Here is a 20,735-nt window from a genome sequence, read left to right on the forward strand (position 1 = left end):
AGAACCACACATACTCTTTTTCAGGACCACACATACTCACAAAAGAGATTGTGTCACATGGTGCTACCGCAAACAACTTATCTTATTATTACCTTTTCACCGTGCAAACCTTCGGATCTGATCTAAGCAGACTTCAATGTTTAGTAATTATGCACTGTTTTAGCTAATTTGTACCAAGAGTTGCATAAGTGCAGTACATGGTATTTCACACGTTTTCATTCTACGAATGTGCGCGATTTCGTACTCAAACGTTCAGTTTGTTTTTCTTTGGAACGTCATGTAGATAACTGCACGGCAGCTCCTTCCCTTCGGCCAAAAAAAGGCTCCGGTTTCTGGTATGCGCGCGCGTCACCATGTCACCGTAGCCATGCGCCTCAGCAAAATTAAAAAAAAAAAATTCAATGTAAGATGATGTCTCAAAACCGCCAAACTCACTGGTTCCACTGGAATCCTGCTGCTGCACATTTTTTTTTTCAGATGGGGTTACGATCGAGTATTTTCTTAATGTGACCTCTCTGGGCTCCCATATATTTTGCACAGAATAGTCGGGCACCATTTGCAGACGGTGTTGTACTTTTATGATTGTGTGTGTGGAAACCAGACATGTGTGTGTGGAAGCGATGGTTGTGTATCTGGAACCTAAGCGCTTTTTATTTAGCGCTATGTGTAAGGGAGCAGACTAATGACCGATTTTGATGTCGCTGTATGGTCTGACGTTATCGTTTTCTCTGATTTTTGACTTGACTATCCAAATTTCCCGAAGAATGTTCGTGGCGGTCGAAATCGTAAGTGGGTGCAGAATTATCAAGCCTTATTGACCTTACTGAGGTCACCTCAAGCTTCACGAAGAATGATATTTTTGAGAGTTTTAAGGGGATCGATGCGTCATTTGCAAAATCAGCCGACATTTGACGAAAAAAAGTATTTAAAAAAATCCGCGTCGCTGCACCACTTTTGGGGCAAGCTCCATACTATTAACCGAAGACTTTCTTTTAAGGGCTTTATTCTTCACTTTTTATTTAAATTGGTGGTAAAATGATTGCCAGACATTGGTCCACAAACTCTTGAAGCCTGGGCACGAAAAGTGTGGAAGTGTACTGGTTACAATTAATAATAACCATTACATGGGCGTGGCTTGTTCATTAAAAACATTGTTTCCAAGATAAAGCATCATTTTCATAATTTTATAAAGCTTGTGGATAATTTCCCCCACAATCGTTTTTAAGAAATTCAAAAGCAATTTGCACCGTTAAGTTTCATGCAAAAGCATGACATTTTTCCCTTTTCATTCGACTTTGTTTTCCAAATGGCCCTCAAATTGACCAAAACCACCGAAGAAAACGTACCCTGTGGACACTTACAATTTGTAATATGGACATGCTAAGAATTCCTAGGATGTATCCAGATCACATCTAGGTCTTAGAAAGCACCTGACGACATGGGGACCCCCACCAACATTTAAAAAAAAAAGCAGGACAAGGAATTTACATTACTTTATCACCTAGTTAGAGCAAGGATTTCTCTACAGATTTCAAGAATCTTTCATTGACACCACACAAAGCTGTTTGGTATTTGAGTCAGAGCCATTTTTCCGATTCGATATAACAATATAAATTAACTTGATTCATAAAGCTCTCTAAAGGTGAAGTGTTAAGAGTAAATGATATGAACTTCTTTAATATTTTTCCGTTCATGCAGCTCCTGCCACCAGTCTCAACATAGCTGTTGATGGTGTAGAACAATCATCCGGTGCAAAAGTGACCGTGGCAGTGGATACTGCAGTCACACTTACCTGCACAGCACTGGGATTAACGCCACGGGTGTCCATAGACTGGTTTAACGACGGCAATCCTCTTACACCTGACATCGAAACGATCCCATCTGATGGTGAGACGACAGATACACGGAGTACATACGGCCCCTTCATTCTAACTAGAACTGATGATTGGGGCAGGATAGAATGTCGAACAGGTGGAGAGTCTGCACAGTCTGAATTCATTACACTCAATGTTTTGTGTAAGTTACTTAAATCTACCTTTCATTCGCTAAATTACTTGGAATGGGGTTCTGAAAAGTGGATAACTTTTGCATGCATACACATGAGAAGGTAAGCCAGCATTAACACTTTTCCACCATTTTTGCCTAGATTCTGAAAAAAATAGCAAAGATTGCGACACTGAGCAGTTTAAAGTTGAGATTTGAAGGTTTGCATGGTGAAAAGGTAATAAGATAAGTTGTTGCGGTAGCACCATGTGGTAAATCTCTTTTGTGAGTATGTGTGGTTCTGAAAAGAACCGGAGGGTACTCAACGTTTCGGACAGTATGTTCTGCCCGTCGTCAGGAGACCGAAGGATTCCAACGGTGAAGTGGGGTTTCATAATGCTTTGTTTTAAACGAAACACTTATTCATACGAAATATACATTTACAAATCCAACACGTTAGACGGCCTGTCGTTTCAATCTCAGCAGTATCTTTCTCAAAGATCTCCGAGAAATATCTTGCTGGTTTCCAGACATCAGACCATCATGGCCTATAAGTCTGACAATATCCATTGTATGTTACAGAGAATTCGTAAATGCTGAAAAATAGTAATTAAAATAAATGAATGTGTGTTATTCTTTTTATGAACAGTTTCTCCGGTGCTAATATCCCTGACATACAGGGTGACTCCAAAAATGCAACCCTGAAACATTTGCCTTTTTTTCAAAACCGAAATCTGTAAATATTTATGTTTTGGACATAAGATTAAGGCTGAGAACTTTTTCTTTCAAATACTTCAGCAAAATCAAAACAACAGCACATTTGGTTGCTGAAAAAATGCCAACGGAATGTAAAAAAAAAGGGTATTTTTTTTTCATCCGTTCCAATGGCATTAGAATAAAGGATTTACACTGTACCTACATATTTAGTGAAAGGAAATTATATAAACATTCGTACATGCTTTTTATGAAAACTTAATAAACCCCCCAAAAATAACTTTGTTTCCCGTTTGGAAAAATATATATCTCGGTCGTCATTAAGAACAAAATATAATATATCATCTGGGATGGCATCCATGAAATGCCCCTGGGCGAGTCTTTCACGCGAATCTCTGGGGCGATCTGGGTATGCCAATTCCGTCAGCCGTCGGATGCGGTGTCCGAGTGCTTGTAGGCCTTCATTCACCCCCTCGTCCTACTCCTCAACTCCGATAGGAATCTCTCGGCCTGCTCGTCAGGACCAATTCTTCTTTCCAACCTTGTAACAAGGTTATTCATTGTAGCTCAACTGTTTGCTCTGGACTCCTTCTCCAAGCACTTGCTGAGCCTGCCCCTTCAGGATTGCTGCCGGGAAGAATGCTTTCTATGCAGACGTCCATGCGTTGATTGTGGCACAAGACTCAAAATGAGCCTTTTAATCCCTCCAAGGAATGTCCCTTGAAAATCTGTCCAGAACAAAACTCGGCTTCCGTTGTGCTCAGTGGATCTTCTCATCCTCTGCACCTGTCTTCCCCTCTTGTTCCGCCGTGAGCTCCTCTAGTCTCTTGCTTCCAATCGTCGCTCCCGCCAACCCTTGTTCCAGTCCCTCCACCTTCATCGGTGAGTTAAATCTTTGGTAGCTGTGGTTGACTCCACTCCTTCTTGGAAGCCAAAAACTGGACCCCACGTGATTGACCGTTCACTTAAAACCGGCCTGTACTCGCTTCCAGCTCCCACTCCGGACACCTCAAACAGCCTCCCTTGAGCAGAAGCCGTGCTTATACTTGCTCCGCTTGCAGACTGCCTTTCTGCTGCTGCATACTCTGGGGATGTCCGCATTCCTGCCGTCATGATACTGAAAACCAGTGGCACGTACGGGCCGTACCACGGTGGTGCTTGCCATGCTCCACTGATGGTAGTGATTCCTGGTGGTGTAAAAGCTCCACCATTCACACCTCTTGTGGAATGTTCTCTTGCTCCCGCTCCCCCTGATACTAGTCTTCGATCTTCCTGATCGTTACTGGTAGCCTGGGTGCTTGCTCTACTCTGGTTTCTGACATCTGTAAGTTGCCCACTGGAGTAGAGGTGATCAGTAGATTCAACATCAACGATTCTCTGGCTGTTTCCCCAAGCTCGCCCATTCATCCACGTTGTGGTGTTTTCTGTTGAGACTCCTCAAGGTGTGCTGTGTTGCTCGTCATTGGTTGCCTCGTCCACTCCTCTCCATCATTTGTCCATCCCGTCGATCTCCCTGGAAACACCCCTGGGATGTAATTGGAAAGAACTGGAGCTGCGATGCTTCCTTGATCGGTTGAAGGATGTCGGTTGCTCCGCTTGTCGTCCCACTTTCCACGGCTGCTTGAAAGGAGTCACTGCCTCTATACCTAAATTCCACTCCCGAGTCGACCTCTTCCACTCGGTGCCTCCCCGGCGTAAGCACTGCTTGCTCCTTATGCTCCATTCTGTTGCCTTCATTCAGCTGCATGCACTTAAGTTTCTCCCCTGGTGGATCCCACAGCTGCCACCAATGTGACGTCTCGTGCGTCAGGCTGGTTTGATTGGCACCGTGCCGTCCCGATGGTGCCCTATCCATGCAGTGGTGGGCCACATCACCAGGCTATCCCATCTTCTCGGTTGACCGGATCGGCTAGTAGACTGGAAGTCAGGTCAGTGGAGTACACAGGGGAATGGGAGTGGGAATCGGGAATCGGTGGAGTCGGAATGTCGGTGGAGTCGGAATGTTGGTGGAGAAGGAACGTGGGCGGAGTTGGAATGTGGGTGGAGCCGGTGGAGTCGGAATGTGGGTAGAGTAACTTATATCCCTTGGGATTTTGCCCTTGACTTAGTCCTAAGTAGACCCTACCCTAAGACAGACAGACTACTAATTAGTGAACAGAAACAGTAATCAATTACGGAGGTCATGCCTTTAATCATTATCATCCATCATGTCATTCCATCATAATCAAGAGCCTCAGCAATTATTCTAATCATTTGAGAATCAAGCAATCAACTGTCTAAATCCGAGACCTGCACGGCCTTTTATAGACTTTGAGCCCCATAGGTTGTATACAACTTCTCTTTGCCATATAACAGTGCATAAACTCAATTAACTATAAACTATTTAAAACATACATAAACTATTTAAAACATACAGTTGGTGACTCAATTCCTATTCCGTCGCAATACTTAACATAGCACCTTGTTTATCTTCATTAACGATATAATGAACAATATCTCCGAGAATCACCAAATTATCTTGAATATTTCTCCCTACCCCGCCACAAGACTGATCATCAATGGTAGTGGGTATTATTGTTTTCAAGCGATCACGGATCTCTTTAGAAATGTTTTTTTATAATCTACATTCAAAAGGCTGATAGGTCTCCATTTTTTTAAGTTGTACCTTTCTCCTCGATTAAAAAAATAAATAAATAACCGGATCAATGGAATCAGTAAGACATCCTGTACCATTACGTTAATTTACCACTTCTTTAAAATCGTCCTTGATGAGCAACCAAAATATTTGATAAAATTATGCTATCAAACCATCCATTTCCCGGAGATTTATCTTTGTTTAATTGACTAACGGCCAAAGTTATTTCTTTCTCGTCAAACTCACTCTCAAGATCCTGCATAACACCATCACCTAACAATGTACTGTCGATATTATTAAGAACATGTTAACACTCTTCATTCGAAATTCCCTTAATAGTGGAATACAAGTTTTGATAAAAAGAATTTACATATCTACACATCGCTATATGGAACCATTGTTACAGGAGCAATCTTTGTTGATTAAACAGGAAATACGATTGTGATTGTTTCTGACTTTTTCAGTTTAAAAATAGTACTTGGACGTTTTTCGTCCGCCATTTAATGACTGTGTAACCTGACTCTAGATTTATCAAAATCCTTCAATTCGAAAGTTCGGATCTTGTGTTCAATGTCGCCGATGGCATAAGTATAAGGATTAGTTGCATTCAATTTTTTTGTGAGATTTTTTGGACCTGAGTTTTTAGTTCTTCTCCATGCTGTTTTTTTCAAAACTGTAATCCCTTGTAATCTGTTGAAGTTTCCTTTTCCCATTATTCCACAATTATCCAAACATTGCGCCCATTCTTTTGGGTTTTCCAGAACTTCCAAAAAGTGTGAATTCGCTCCACACACTGATCATCATTTAATAAAGAGTTATCGCAAATCCACCTACCTGGACACATAACAATTTCACATTTTTTTCAAGCCGACAAATGACAGCCAAATGATCCGATAAACCTAAAGGACTGACATTGGCATTGCTTACATCACAATATATTCAACGAGAAATTACAACATAGTATAATCTACTTTTAAGAACACGATGATAAATGGTGTATCCATGATCATTTGCATAGCGAGATCAACCATGCCATGCTCATTAATACCATTCCTAAAATCCTTTGCGCTTTTGTCATTATTATCCAAATCAATATGACAATTAAAATCAACTGCGACAATCCAAATTTTCCATCATGTAAGTTATTGTTAAGATTTTGAAAGAATTTGTTTTGGCTGTGGTGCATGAAATGTGTCGAATAAATACACAGAATACCTAAATTTATTCTCATCCAATAAATGTCGCATGTAACAATTCAATCATTGTTATCAAGTTAAATTCGACTTCTGCTTGATACTAGAATATAGCCACTCCTCTGGAATTGCTCTCACCATGACTAAAATTAATGTCCCCTCCCCATTCTTTCCGACAGAGTTCTTCGTCCCCGTGGTACAATGAGTTTCTTGGAGACAAAAGATGCCATGTTTTCCCTGGTTAGATGATTGAGTAAAATGTCCCGGTTTTGTTGATTTCGTAGCCCGTTCGCATTTAGGGCGACTATTCTAAGCATTGCGCATAGCAGAATGACATAGATCAAGATTATAACATAGGCTATTCATAAAAACAATTATGATGTCGGCGCTCGGCTGACTGGGTTGGCTTTGCTGGCTCTTCTGACTCGGTTGGCTCGGTTGGCACTTTGCGAGTCTTCCGCTGACTTTCTTACCCACGACGTTCTCTTCTTCCGGACCCTTTAGACACCGTCGCGAACGTAAGTGGCTAACTCCCCTTCTGCGTTTTTTGTGTCCGCGTCTTTCATGTTTGCGTTTTTCATGTCCAAGTCTTTGGCCGCCATTTCTTGACTCTTCTCTGCCCCTAATTTCACGCGATCATCCGACATTGTTTCTACCTCCATGTCGACGTTCGGTTCTTCTGTCTTGTCCCGTCTTCTTTTGCCAGCTTGTTGTATCTTCTTCGTCACTCTCTTCCTCTTCCTTTTCCTTCCTTTTCCTGTTGTCCGTCACGTCCATGGTCTCGTCCAAGAAACCCTCCACCTTCTTCTTGGTTTTTGGCCGGAAAAAGATTATCACTCAAAGATTTTGTCTGCGCTTCCCTCTCCGGTGGCTGTCGTCTTCCGTCCGTGTCTCGTTCCCTCCGTCCCCTTCGGTGTCGCTTTAGGCTCTGTACCTCATGTACCTTTTGGGCAAGTCGTATGTCCTGAAGTTGTGTCTTGCCTTAAAGTAAAAGACTTCTTGTTCTTGCTTGTCTTCCCTTCTTTTATTGTGTCGCCTCGTGGCTCGTCAACTTCACCTTCGTTGGTAATTTACTCGTCAAACTCTTCTTCAGAGTTTTCTCTCCATTCGCCCTCGTTGATGACCAATATCGGTGTTTGGGTCTCTTCGTCGTCTCGTTCTTCCCGAAAGTCGTGCCAAGCTGCACGGTGTTCGGTAGCGAAATGCCCGTGCTGGTTGCATATTTTACAGGTTTTGTTGTTGTCCAGTGTGGCAGACTGGCAGGGAAAAACTTCCCACTCTCATGAAGTTCGGGATTGGCTTTTTAATTTTCTTGTTCAGAAGGCTACGGACTCCCGTTTCCATCCGTGCATCTTCTCAAATTCACCACTGTGCCGTAGTGCATTAACACGTTATACACCACTTCCTCTGCAATCTTGTATGCAGCCTTTACGTAGACCACTGCGGAGTTCTGGGTGTAATAGTACGCTCGCACTGTACTTGTACCTTCTTAAGGACGATGCCGCGAAGGGACATTCTTTTGCATTCTCTCTCACTGTTGAATGAGACGTTGTTCCACCTATTTTCTTAGGCAGCGATGCACCTAACTGTTTCCACTGTTCCTAGTGCTTTGTCGATTGCTGTCTACTTCATTGGGCGTGTCTCCTTGTAGGTTACGTGTGTTAGGCAAAGCTCCTTCTCTTGGTTAATATCGTGCCATGGTGGAAAGATTCCAGGCCAAAAGATGCCTGCAATTACTTCCTTCAGTACTCAAAACGACAAATTTTGGTTGGTAGAATTCTTCAAAATATATAAAAACGTCGAAATTGGTGTAAAACTAGACAGCGATCGATGAGCACATCTAAAGGTCCTGTCACACTGTCTGCGATCACATATGCGCTCTCACTGCGTCCTTGGAAAATGGCTAGGGCGTACAACAACTACTAGATCGCAGTGAAACTACATATGTCTCCTGATGGGCGCTGGAGGGTCTTTATGGTCTCCGACGAGCGCAACAGTTTTTGAACATGCTCAAAACAGTCGCAACACTTCTGCGCTTTTGCCAGGGCGCTGTAATGACGCAACTCGGGCGCTGTGCGAGCGTGAATCGTGCGACATTGAAGTGGCATTGAGGCAGCCTATAGGCGCAATGCAGTCGATGTAGTCTCCATGAGAAAATAACTCGTCTGCGATGAACTTGTCGAATAAATTTGAAACTGGACTGCGGATTGACCGTTCTGTTGTGGTATTTATACAGTGCAAGTGACGTCACCTGAGCGTATTTTGGTCGGATAGAGAGCGTGACGCGAGCTACTAAGACGTATCAACCATAGATATAGAATAAAAAGACTAGATCGGCAGTGCGTACAGACGCCTGTTCTGCCATCTATATTTTTATGTCCATAAAAGTAATATTTATGACCTGTAGTAGTTAGTTCAAAATGGTTTACAAAGCTACACGTTCATTTCAAAGTTTGGTCCATTTTATTCCTCGTCTTTATTTTCCGATTCCAAATGCTTGTGTGCGTTTCTAAAAAACACACCTTGCTTCCAATTGTTTAAGTGTTATTGGCAGAGTACATGTATATAGCAGAGTACATGTATATAGCCCCCTAGCCTCCATCAAATTACAAAATGATGATCATTTTGAATTTCTTTTTTTCCATAGTTGCTGCGTTGTCCTTAAACTTAAATTCACGGCAGTTTTTTAGGAACAACACCAAGAACATTTTTTTTCTCCATTCCCTCCGAAGGCCATGACATACGCCATTATCAGATACATTTTAGTACTGTTGGATACTGAAGGGGGGGGGGGGAGATGCACACCCCCAGCTCTTCACCCAAAAGAAATGAACAAATAAATGTGTGTTGTTGTGCTCTTCTCTAGTGTCGTATCCAGCATCTCAAAATCTTCAAGAGGGTGCAAGAATCTCACATTGTTGAACATGGGTAGAGCACATGTGAATAAACTCGAGGAGATTTAACCCCAAAAAAGTTCTTACGGTTTACCCATTTTGTTTCCCTATGAGTAGCCGTGGTTTTTCACCGTCCCGATTTCTCTAATAATATATCTTTCCCGATTTCGCTTTTAAGATCTCAATCATGATGTTGCAATCTACCAATGCCCCCCCCCCTCCCAGCCTGGACACGCTACCGCTCTTATCGTCTAACACACCCATCATCCGTACCCCTCATCCCATCCTCCCAAAAGGTTTGAATCCGCCAATGCATTCCGAAGGAACAGTATGGGAGTGTAATTTAATTTCATTCTCAAAACGCATTTTCAAGTTTTCAGGGGCAATGTTCTTGTTTTATCAGATAAGCTTGATATTTTATTGGGTATTTTTAGCAACGCGCATAACCATTTTGAAACGAAAATTAAATTTGAGGGAAAAATGGAGCAAACTTCGAGCAAAATGGAGCAAACTATCAAGCTTGATAATGCATTTTGAGTTTTGTCGGAAACATAATTACTAATGGTCAAAAATGTTACTTTTATGGGCATAAAAAAACACGTTTGAGCACAAACCTACGGGAATTGATGTGCACGTAACGCACGTTTGGCCCCACGCACCACTGCGCGTAGAGCGTCCATGACAGAACGGGAAAATGTGTGCACACTCTATGGCGCGTATGCACGCGCTGCCGATCTAGACTTTTTTTTATTCTATGAGCACCGTGTGCTAACAAAGAGGGCGCCCTTTTATCTAGCAACGACTTCCCATGGGCGGGACATTTCGCTGGTTGACGCGCACTGTTCTTAAAGCTTGTGTGTGACGCGCGTACACCAGGGGATTTTGATCTATGTGCACTCAGTGGCCTAGTCTGAGTATCACCCGTTATCCACGGAGCCATTTCCTGTCTAACGTCTGATATGTCAAAGCATGCAGATTTATGCAAGCCGCGCGCCAGCCAATCGGAGACGACTTTAATCAATCGTGACGTCATTTCATCCCAAAATCAGGGCTAACGCTGTGATTGGTCAATTCGTATGCAGCGTTTCTTAATACAACAACAGCCATGTCTATGACGCGCAACGGGTGAATGACCGAAGACCCGATAGACCTTTAGAAAGCGCCTGCTGATTGGTCAAAATCTAGGAAGTCAAGACGCGGGATCTTGCCTAATTAATCAGCTAATCTGTTCGCGCTTAATAGATCACGGCATTCGCCGTGGTCTATTACATAGAATAGCAGTGGCCGCGCTTTGCAGCAAATGAATTGCAGTCAGGCAAGATGGCGTCGGTCGGTCACCCCCAACTGTACTTCCTTTGCCGGTGAGGGGGTACTCGTGAACGGAGCGGATATCTATGTTATCAACAGCGAGCAGAGCGTAGTGTGAGCACAGTAACAGCGCAGTGGCAGCGACTAGATCGAGTAATTGGGCTTGACACGGGCGCATAGAGAGCGAGTTCAACGCATCGTAAGCGCGGGATGAGCGCAGTACGAGCTTAGCTTGAGCTACTTTCTGGCCACTTGAGACAGAAAATTGTCATTTTCCTGCGTCCTTGCTGCAGTTGGTAAATTTATTAAATATTTTTGGTCGCCGTAAGGTCTCCTATGATGAGAGCGCATAATGTGACAGGCCCTTTTTGAAGAATTGAAGAATCTGTTATTTGATACATTTAAATGTTGAAGTGTTAAGATCAATTTATATTAATTTATTAAATTATTTGCCCTTAATGCAGTCACTGTCACCAGTCTCACCATAGCTGTTGATGGTGTACACCAATCCTCCAGTGCAATAGTGACCGTGACAGAACATATTGCAGTCACATTCACCTGCACAGCACTGGGAGCAAAACCACGGGTGTCCATAGACTGGTTCAACGGCGGAAATCCTCTTACACCTGACACTGAAACGGTTCCACCAGGTGGTGAGGCAACAGATACACAGAGTACATACAGCCCATTCATCCCAACAAGAAATGATGATAGGGGCAAGATAGAATGTCGCACATATGGAGATCAAACTCCACAGTCTGAATTCATTAAACTCAACGTTCAGTGTAAGTTACTTATATACAGGGTGAATAAAAAAAGGAATCCCATATGTCGGGACCATTGTTTTAGTGAAGTTCTGCGTACAGCACTTTCAAAAATAGGCAAGTGTTCTTTCAGCAAAACGATAACAAATGACATAGGGATGTGTGTGACTTGTTTCTGTTTTGCTGAAAGAACTCACACTTTTTTTGTGATCCGTGGACAAAACTTTAAAATGGTGGTTGTGTTTAAAATTCTGTAACTTAAAAAGTAAATGAATGATTTGAATGTTCCTGTACTTAAATAAAGCTGATGAATTTGGATTTCACATCCTAGATTTTGAAAGTGCCACATGCCCAACGTCACTAAAACAATAGTCACGACATTTGGGTTTCGGGTTTTTTTTACTCACTCTGTATTTCCATTGTTAAATTATCTGGAATAGGGTAAGAAAATGGAACTTCGTATTTGTTTCAATAAATGGAATAGTTCACTCACATGACAAGTATAATAAAATCTTGAATTGAACCTCGAATGACATATATTAAAAATCAACCATAGTTTTAGCAACCATTTATGCAGAGAAAAAAGTGTAATTTTGTTATTTTCTGGAAAGTCTCGCAATCATTCGATAAAAAAACAGTACGCACGGTCCATTCCACGTGACAACATGGTAATTTCCCCTTTTAGCCTTTTTTCAAATGGCAGCCAAATGAGCAAAAAGCCCAAAGAAATCGTGGAAGCATACAAAACTGAACAATTGACAATTTGTACGTCCTACAAGCATACACAATTGACAAATTTACCACTTGTACGTCGTTAAAACACCTGATTGCATACCCCACCAACACATACAAAACAGGACAATGAATCCACATGTGTTATGTACACATTTAAAAGGTGAAATGTTAAGATCAAATGATATAAATGTCGTTGTATATTTTGTTTTCATGCAGCTCCTGCCACCAGTCTCACCATAGCTGTTGATGGTGTTGACCAATCCTCCGGGGCAATAGTGACCGTGACAGAACATATTGCAGTCACATTCACCTGTACAGCACTGGGAGCAAAACCACGGGTGTCTATAGACTCGTTTAACGGCGGCAATCCTCTTACACCTGACACTGAAACGGTCCCACCTGGTGGTGAGGCAACAGATACACGGAGTACATACAGCCCATTCGTTCCAACACGAAGTGATGATGGGGGCAGGATAGAATGCCGCACTCGAAGACATCAAACTACACAGTCTGCATTCATTACACTCAATGTCCTGTGTAAGTTTATTTGCTGTTTCGGTACCCACCGAAACAGCTATTGCTTGTGTTATTTGTTTCGTTATATATTTCTTCTTCCACTCGGTTTCTATAGGATAACAGGTGCTTTCGTTCTAAACCCCACTTTTGGATTTTTTCCACATCCAATCGACCTCAAACCTGGCACACGATTAGACCATCATCGGAAGATGCATGACGTCATCGTGACGTCAACATGTGTCACGTGACGTCATCCTAAAATGGAATATTTTAAGGACCAATATCTGCAGAACTGTAAGTCCGATCGGGTTCAAACTTCTTATGAAGATATTCTGGGATGTGTTATAAACAAAAATTGCAGTCACGTGTTCATTAAGTCATCATGTGGAACTTTAAGTCATATCTCATGAACGGAACACCGTAAATTCAAAATTACTTTTGTAATAGGTTTGTTAGGTATAGACATATGTACAAAATATCGTAAAATGTGTGACGTCATCATGATTTGTTTTTGAAATAGATATAAGGGAATATCCGATCGTTATGAATCCCGGTTGGTAGGTAGGTTTTGATAATAGTATTAAAAGTGAAGTGACTACTGATTACGTCACCAACTGATTTGTTATTAATTTCTGAAATGTTAACATGTTTTTGCTAATTGCAAAAACTTGTCATGAAATGCACTTAGATTGACTTCAAACTAGGCACAGACCAAGACCTTTAGCTAATAGAGTTCCTAAACAAGCGAAGACGAGATGACGTCCTATATCTAGCCAACTTTAAGCCCAATTGGGTTGAAACTCGGTATGATGGACTGGGATGTGTTATAGTTTAGAAAATGAGGTGACGTCATCATGACGTCATGAAGACGTCATCATGTCATTTTATATACATTTTTAAGTTTTGGAGATTATAACCAAATCTCTGGAACCCGACGTGCTAATCTCAAATAATTTTTGTATTAAGTTTGTTAGGTAATAGGTATGTGCAAAAAAAATTGAAAAATGTGTGACGTCACGATGACTTCATCAAAAATGCTATTTTTCAAAACACATATCAGGGTAAGTCCGATTGCTTTGAAACTTGATTGGTTTCGCCGTGGTCTATTACAAAGAATAGCAGTGGCCGCGCTTTGCAGCAAATGAATTGCAGTCAGGCAAGATGGCGTCAGTCGGTCATCCCAACTGTACTTCCTTTGCCGGTGAGGGGGTACTTGTGAACGGAGCGGATATCTATGTTATTTACAGCGAGCAGAGCGTAGTGTGAGCACAGTGACAGCGCAGTGGCAGCGACTAGATCGAGTAATTGGGCTTGACACGGGCACATAGAGAGCGAGTTCAACGCATCGTAAGCGCGGGATGAGCGCAGTACGAGCTTAGCTTGAGCTACTTTCTGGCCACTTGAGACAGAAAATTGTCATTTTCCTGCGTCCTTGCTGCAGTTGGTAAATTTATTAAATATTTTTGGTCGCCGTAAGATCTCCTATGATGATAGCGCATAATGTGACAGGCCCTTTACGCCGCTCAACGCATTTATTTCATTGTTTTCATCGTTCATTTGCTCGTTCTTGTTCTTGATAACAAAGTTAAATCTTGGATTTTTCCCCAAAAAATGAAGAATCTGTTATTTGATACATTTACATGTTAAAGTGTTAAGATCAATTTATATAAGTTTATTAAATTATTTGCTCTTAATGCAGTCACTGTCACCAGTCTCACCATAGCTGTTGATGGTGTACACCAATCCTCCAGTGCAATAGTGACCGTGACAGAACATATTGCAGTCACATTCACCTGCAAGGGCAAGTTTTGGAGATGATAACCATATCTCTGGAACCCAACGTGCTAATCTCAAAATTATTTCTGTATTAGGTTTGTTAGGTAATAGGTATGTGCACAACATTTTGAAAAAATGTGTGACGTCACGATGACTTCATCAAAAATGCGATTTTTCAAAACACATATAAGGATATGTCCGATCGTTTTTAAACTTAATGGGTAGGTAGGTACTGATAATAGTATTCAAAATCTGAAGTGACATCTTTATGACATCATCAAATGATTTTTTTTTCTGATCGCAAACATTAAATGCAATTCGATGACTGCAAATCAGGCACAGACCAAGACCCTATGCAACTATTGCTCTTAAACAAGTTCTAGAGAGCCAATCGGGTTGAAACTGTGTAATTATATGGTCACATATGTGTGATACCTAGACATAAATATGACGTCATGATGACGTATCATGTGGGTTTTATTGATTTCCAAATTTTGTTAATTTATATCACCAACTCCACTTCTAACACCCCAAATTAACACGTGTGTGTCCTCGATTTACACCAGAAACAAACGCACGCACACAAGTGTGTATTTGCCTGCAATCGGGGACCTCCCATTGTTCCTCTTTTCTTTGTTCCTTAACTTTTTAGGAAGACCTCCAATATGTTTTGTACACTAATCCAAATTGGGGACCTCTCGGGAATTTGGGACCCTATTGTTTTCTTTTTTGTTCAACGTCCTTTTGAATGCAGAAACAAACTCGCGTTTGTTTATGGTGTAAATCGAGACTTTTTAGGGTTCCTCTTCCCTTTTTCTTTGTTTGTACTAACTTTTTCGCAACAGCTCTCATTGGTTGTGTACACGTTTTCCAACCAAGGAGTGCTCGATTCGGTTTCCGCCCTCGATTCATCGATGATGTTGCACGCGTGTGTCTTTAAAACAAATGTCGATACAGCTATGTGTTTGTCCAGAAACACAATTATAGTTTTACTATTAAATTATCTGGAATAGAGCTCTCAAATGGTAGATTTTTTTTTTACGCATACACATGTGTATGGAAGCCCATCTAAACATTTTGTGAACAATATCACATACACAAAGACGTTTGACTCAGAGCTTATGAACATCAATACATAATTGCCTATCATTCTAAAGAACCGGGAAAAACCCGTTAAAACTGCCCATTGACTGGGATTTAACCGAAATGTACAAATACAAATGAAAAACGTTAAAGGGCCTGTTCTATGTCTGCAGTATCGCAGAAATATATTGCTAGGATCAAGACATAAGACCCATTTTTGCCATCAGTCGAAAGTATGTATTGTCTGTTAAAGAAAATGGTTAAATGTTGAGGAATTGAAGACAAAAATTAATGCGTCTTATTCTTTTCTGTTTTTATACAGTTTCTTCTGTTCAAGTATCCCTAACATACAATGACAGAATCACTCTCAACAATATTTGTTTGAAATGATGCCCCCAAAACTCCGCTTATACCAAAATGGGTCAAACTACAGCAAAGAGCCCTCTTGTCGTCACAGCAGCGCATGCGAATTAAGTAATATTTTATTTATTTCCCTAACAACATTGTTGTCAAGTTTAAAAAAAAAAATAAGCCGTCGCGTATGAATATGGGAGTGGGAACTATTTGTCCATGCCTGGTCCCCATGTGGACCCAAATACCCCAACCTCGACAGAGTAAAAAAAAAGAAGGAAATTATAATCTTTTTCCAGTACCTTGAATGTTTTCACTTGGATGTATAATACAATATTAATGTTTTATTGAGATTTGTTTGGTTCTTGATATGAACCCAAAACGGCATATAAAATCAATACGTGTTTGAAATAAATATTGTAGCATCCTTTTAAGGAGAAGAAAGCTTAAAAAGTGTAATTTTGTAATTTCTGAACAGTGTCACGTGCCTTTGATAAAAAAAAGGATAATTTGGATAATTTGCCCCCTCAAATCGTTGTAAGGAATTCAAAAACAGTACGCATAGTACTGAAAACATGGTATTTTCATCTTTAACTCCCATTTTTTTCAAATGGCGCCCAAAATGAACAAAACCCCTATATGTTTTTCCTTCATATAGTTACTGTCACCAGTCTCACCATAGCTGTTGATGGTGTACAAAAATCCTCTGGTGCAATAGTGACCGTGACAGAAGATATTGCAGTCACACTGACCTGCACAGCACTGGGAGCAAAACCACGGGTGTCCATAAACTTGTTTAACGGCGGAGATCCTCTTACGCCTGACACCGAAACGATACCAGCGGGTGGCGAGGCAACAGATACACTGAGTACATACATCCTATTCATCCCAACACGACGTGATGATGGGGGAAGGATAGAATGTCGCACAGATGGAGATCAAACTACACAGTCTGCATTCATCACACTCAATGTTCAGTGTAAGTTACTTTTATATTTCCATGTTAAATTATCTGGAATAGAGTTCTGAATACGTAAATTAATTTTCATATACTTACACACCAACTTAACATCATTTTGTGAACGATACCCGAAACACATAGACGTTTAACTTAGTGCTTAAAATATTATCGGCGGTCATTCTGTAGAACGGGGCAAATCAAACAAACTTGCTTCAAACTACGTATTGACAGGATTCAAATTAAGGTAGCGCCAGTATCACAACTCCAGCAGTACCACTTATGATAATTTATGCTTACGTCACCACAAGTCAAGCACGTCACGTCACAGGACTTAAAATTGCAGTATCGATGGCGATCAGTGGCGGAGCTCCGGAGAGCGGGAGGTTTCGCATCAAATGATCGTTCAACTTTCGGAATGTGTTTGAGCAGAGCCAGCTGTGACATGTCGTTCTTCCCATTCTAAACTAACTAGTGCAAACAGTTACACAATAGCATTCGGTTGTACCACGGAGGTAGAATTACTTGTACTTAATTGGGCTAACTGATCTGTAACTTTGTCAAGGTTAGCGTGCTCGGCGGATACTATTTTACACAGTGTCGGCATTTTAGTCGATTACAACGTGCGCTTAAAAAAAAATAATACGAATAGATAAGGGGAGCCTTCGTTTTTGAAATGACCAATGTTAGATTAACCGGCTTGGGCAGATGATTCGGGTCCCATGCATATTCTTCCATGATTTATTATTACATTTAGCATTCAAGTAGGTATGATTACTTTATCGTGAACGCTTGCATTAATTGTTATTTAGTTTGTTTATTTTTACTCTTTTCCTTTTGACACAACCATAGAGAAAGGACATACCATATTTACATAAACCTTGTTAATATTCTTTAAAAAAAGCTATTGAATAAAGAATTTATTTTGAATTAATGGATTTGAATCTGTATCAAAATCTTATTTCTGTCGTTGAAAAAAATCTCCGCGGTTTTCAATTACTTCCGTGTGCATCCGTGGACTGCGTAACGCCATAACCACCGAAATCCTTGGAGATGCTAATTATGATTTATCCTTTACCCTAGTGTATGGGATGGTTGACCTAGCATGTCTCAAGTCAAGATATTTTTCGCAGGGAATAATAGATTAACTGTGAAGCTGACACTTTCCCTGCATGCAGAAAAAGGTGTGTGTAATGATTTTTGTGCCAAAGAGGGTTGGTGGTTTTACCAAGAAAATTACCATACTTTTTGTTAATCGAGGAAAACCATATGGGCCCACCATGCAAGCTTAAACGGTGCCTTAGGAGAAGCGCATATGGTTGCAAACGACATCAGCTCTAAAACGAGTAGATACAGTACCGCACCGATATTGGAGGAGGAGGAGGGGGTATCGGAGGTCGCGTCGTAACATTGTACATGTTACACCCCGTACAATTACATGTACGTACGGAACCCTTGACATGTATGGGTGACCGTGCTGGTGGGCCTGCTAAAGAAGGACATGCACACGACGATCACGCGCGGACCGACGATGTACATAATTCATAAGTTTGATGACGCTGTACTGTTCACGACATAAATTATGATAAGTGGTACTGCTGGAGTTGTGATACTGGCGCTACCTCAAATTAAGTGTACATTTACAAATCCAAAACATTGAAGGGCCTGTAGTTTTAATCTATGCAGTATCATTGTCAAATGATTCCGAGAAATAAATTGCTGGGATCATGATACCATGCCCTCTTTTTCAATCTGTGTGAAATTAGTTATTTTCTGTTATAGGGAAGAGTTTAATGTTGAGGAATTCAAATAAAAGTAATTGAATGCGTGCTATTCCTTCTTTTAACGGTTTCTCCTGTAGTGGAAATTGTCCTGACATACAGGGACAGAACTCCAAGAATATGTGTAAGAATTTGAATAAGACAATATCAACTATGCAAGAAAAGTGCCGTTTTACACCAAAGTGGGCCAAATTACCAGTGTTGTAGTACTCGTACTCGGTACTCGTACTCAAGTACTACTCGAGTACCATTTTTTGAGTACTCGTACTGGTACTCGTACTCGAATGTCAAAGTATTCGTACTCGAACTGACGGTACTCGTACTCAGGAAGCTAAGTATTTGAACTCGACATGTCGAAAGTGTACTCGATCATCAAGGTACTCTTACTCGAAAAGCAATACTCGATAAAAACTTATCGTATAGCTTGACTTACCACGGCCTCACTACTTATTTTATCAAAACTTTCAAATGGCTGATTGGAGAGAAATCGACTTCCTCTGCGCACCGTCCGGACAAACAGCTAGCCGTGAGTGGGCCAATTACGCACAATGACCCATTTGCCGTATGTGCGCACACTGGCCAATCGTGTTCGTGAAACGCCGAGGTGTTCCTCAAAATGATCGTTCGATTAACTTGGGTGATTGGAGCAAGGATATTCTAGCGTGTACCTAGTGTAATTCCGTGACCAAAAAAATCCGACTTTTGGAGAGAATTCATAGACGACCCGTGAAGCACACAAACATATTGTTTCACCAATTTTTCCTTATAAGTTTAACTTTACTTAACATTATTTAATAAATTTTGTATGCAGGGCCCGAATGGAAACCAGGTTTTAACCGTTTGGGCATACCGTGGGAAGAGAAATAGAATAAATAAATAAATACATAGATAAATAAATAAATACATAGATATATAAACGCAGGCCTAGGAATTGTCAGGTCAAGGAAGCAGACTAAATAGAACAGTTACCAATACATGCATGTACATGTAAGCACATTAAATGCCTTTCGAAATACATGATAGATTGGGACTTTAAATGCACTGTAGATTAATTTCATTAAATGATCTAAGCTTTCAAGTCTGTATGTACGCTTTGTAGCAATTCCTTGGAAAACACTTTGATTTGGTACTGCTATTGCGGATTAACAAAACCTTCAAATTGTTGAAAAATGCTTACAAAGAGGATCCGTAGTGATTGACAGAGAACCTGACAAATCAACTAGATGGCTCAGGGAGGCCATGCGGATCAGACGACGAGGCATACATTTCCATACCATCTACATGTATGAACAACTAGTCCAAAATCACGCCCACAACGCCCTCTATGACGACCAAGAAAGGGTATAAAAGGCAGTTAAGCATTGGACATGGTAGCCATTCTGACGTAGCTCCTAACTTAAACGTAAATAAAACATACGTGAGAAACATTCGTTTGGATTGGAAAAAAACGAACTCCCTAATTCATCATGTTTTACCACAATCCAGATGAACTTATTCAAAGACGATCAGTAGATTTTATCACATGTAATTAACATTCAAGCACAATGTACTTGGACTAGTACCCGTACTCAGAAGTACAAGTAGTTGTAATCGGAGGCATGTACTTGTACTCGGTTGGTAAAGTACTCGTACTTGAATGGTACTTGGCAATCTAAGTACCCGGCAGAACTTGGTAGTCGGAAAAACGTACTCGACTACCATACTGTAAACTACAGTAAAGAACCTCTCGTCGTCACCGCAGATTAAGTAAGATTCTATTGATTTATGGCCCCAAAAAAGTTTGTCGTCAAATTATTAGCCGACGCGTATGGAAATAGGGTCCGTTTGATGCAAAATTCCCCCCTGCCTGGTCATGAGGACCCAAAATACCTAACTCATGATAGGGTTAGGAAAAAAAAGAAACTTCTTATTTGTTCCAATAAATTAAATAGTTTCATTAACATTATTATAAAGTATTGATTTTTGGCGTTTTTTATGAACCTCAAATGACAAATATTTAAAAACAATATGTATATAAAACAACCATAATTGTAGCAACCATTTA

The sequence above is a fragment of the Patiria miniata genome, unplaced genomic scaffold (assembly GCF_015706575.1).
Source record: "Patiria miniata isolate m_02_andy unplaced genomic scaffold, ASM1570657v1 HiC_scaffold_25, whole genome shotgun sequence".
Classification (NCBI taxonomy): Eukaryota; Metazoa; Echinodermata; class Asteroidea; order Valvatida; family Asterinidae; genus Patiria; species Patiria miniata.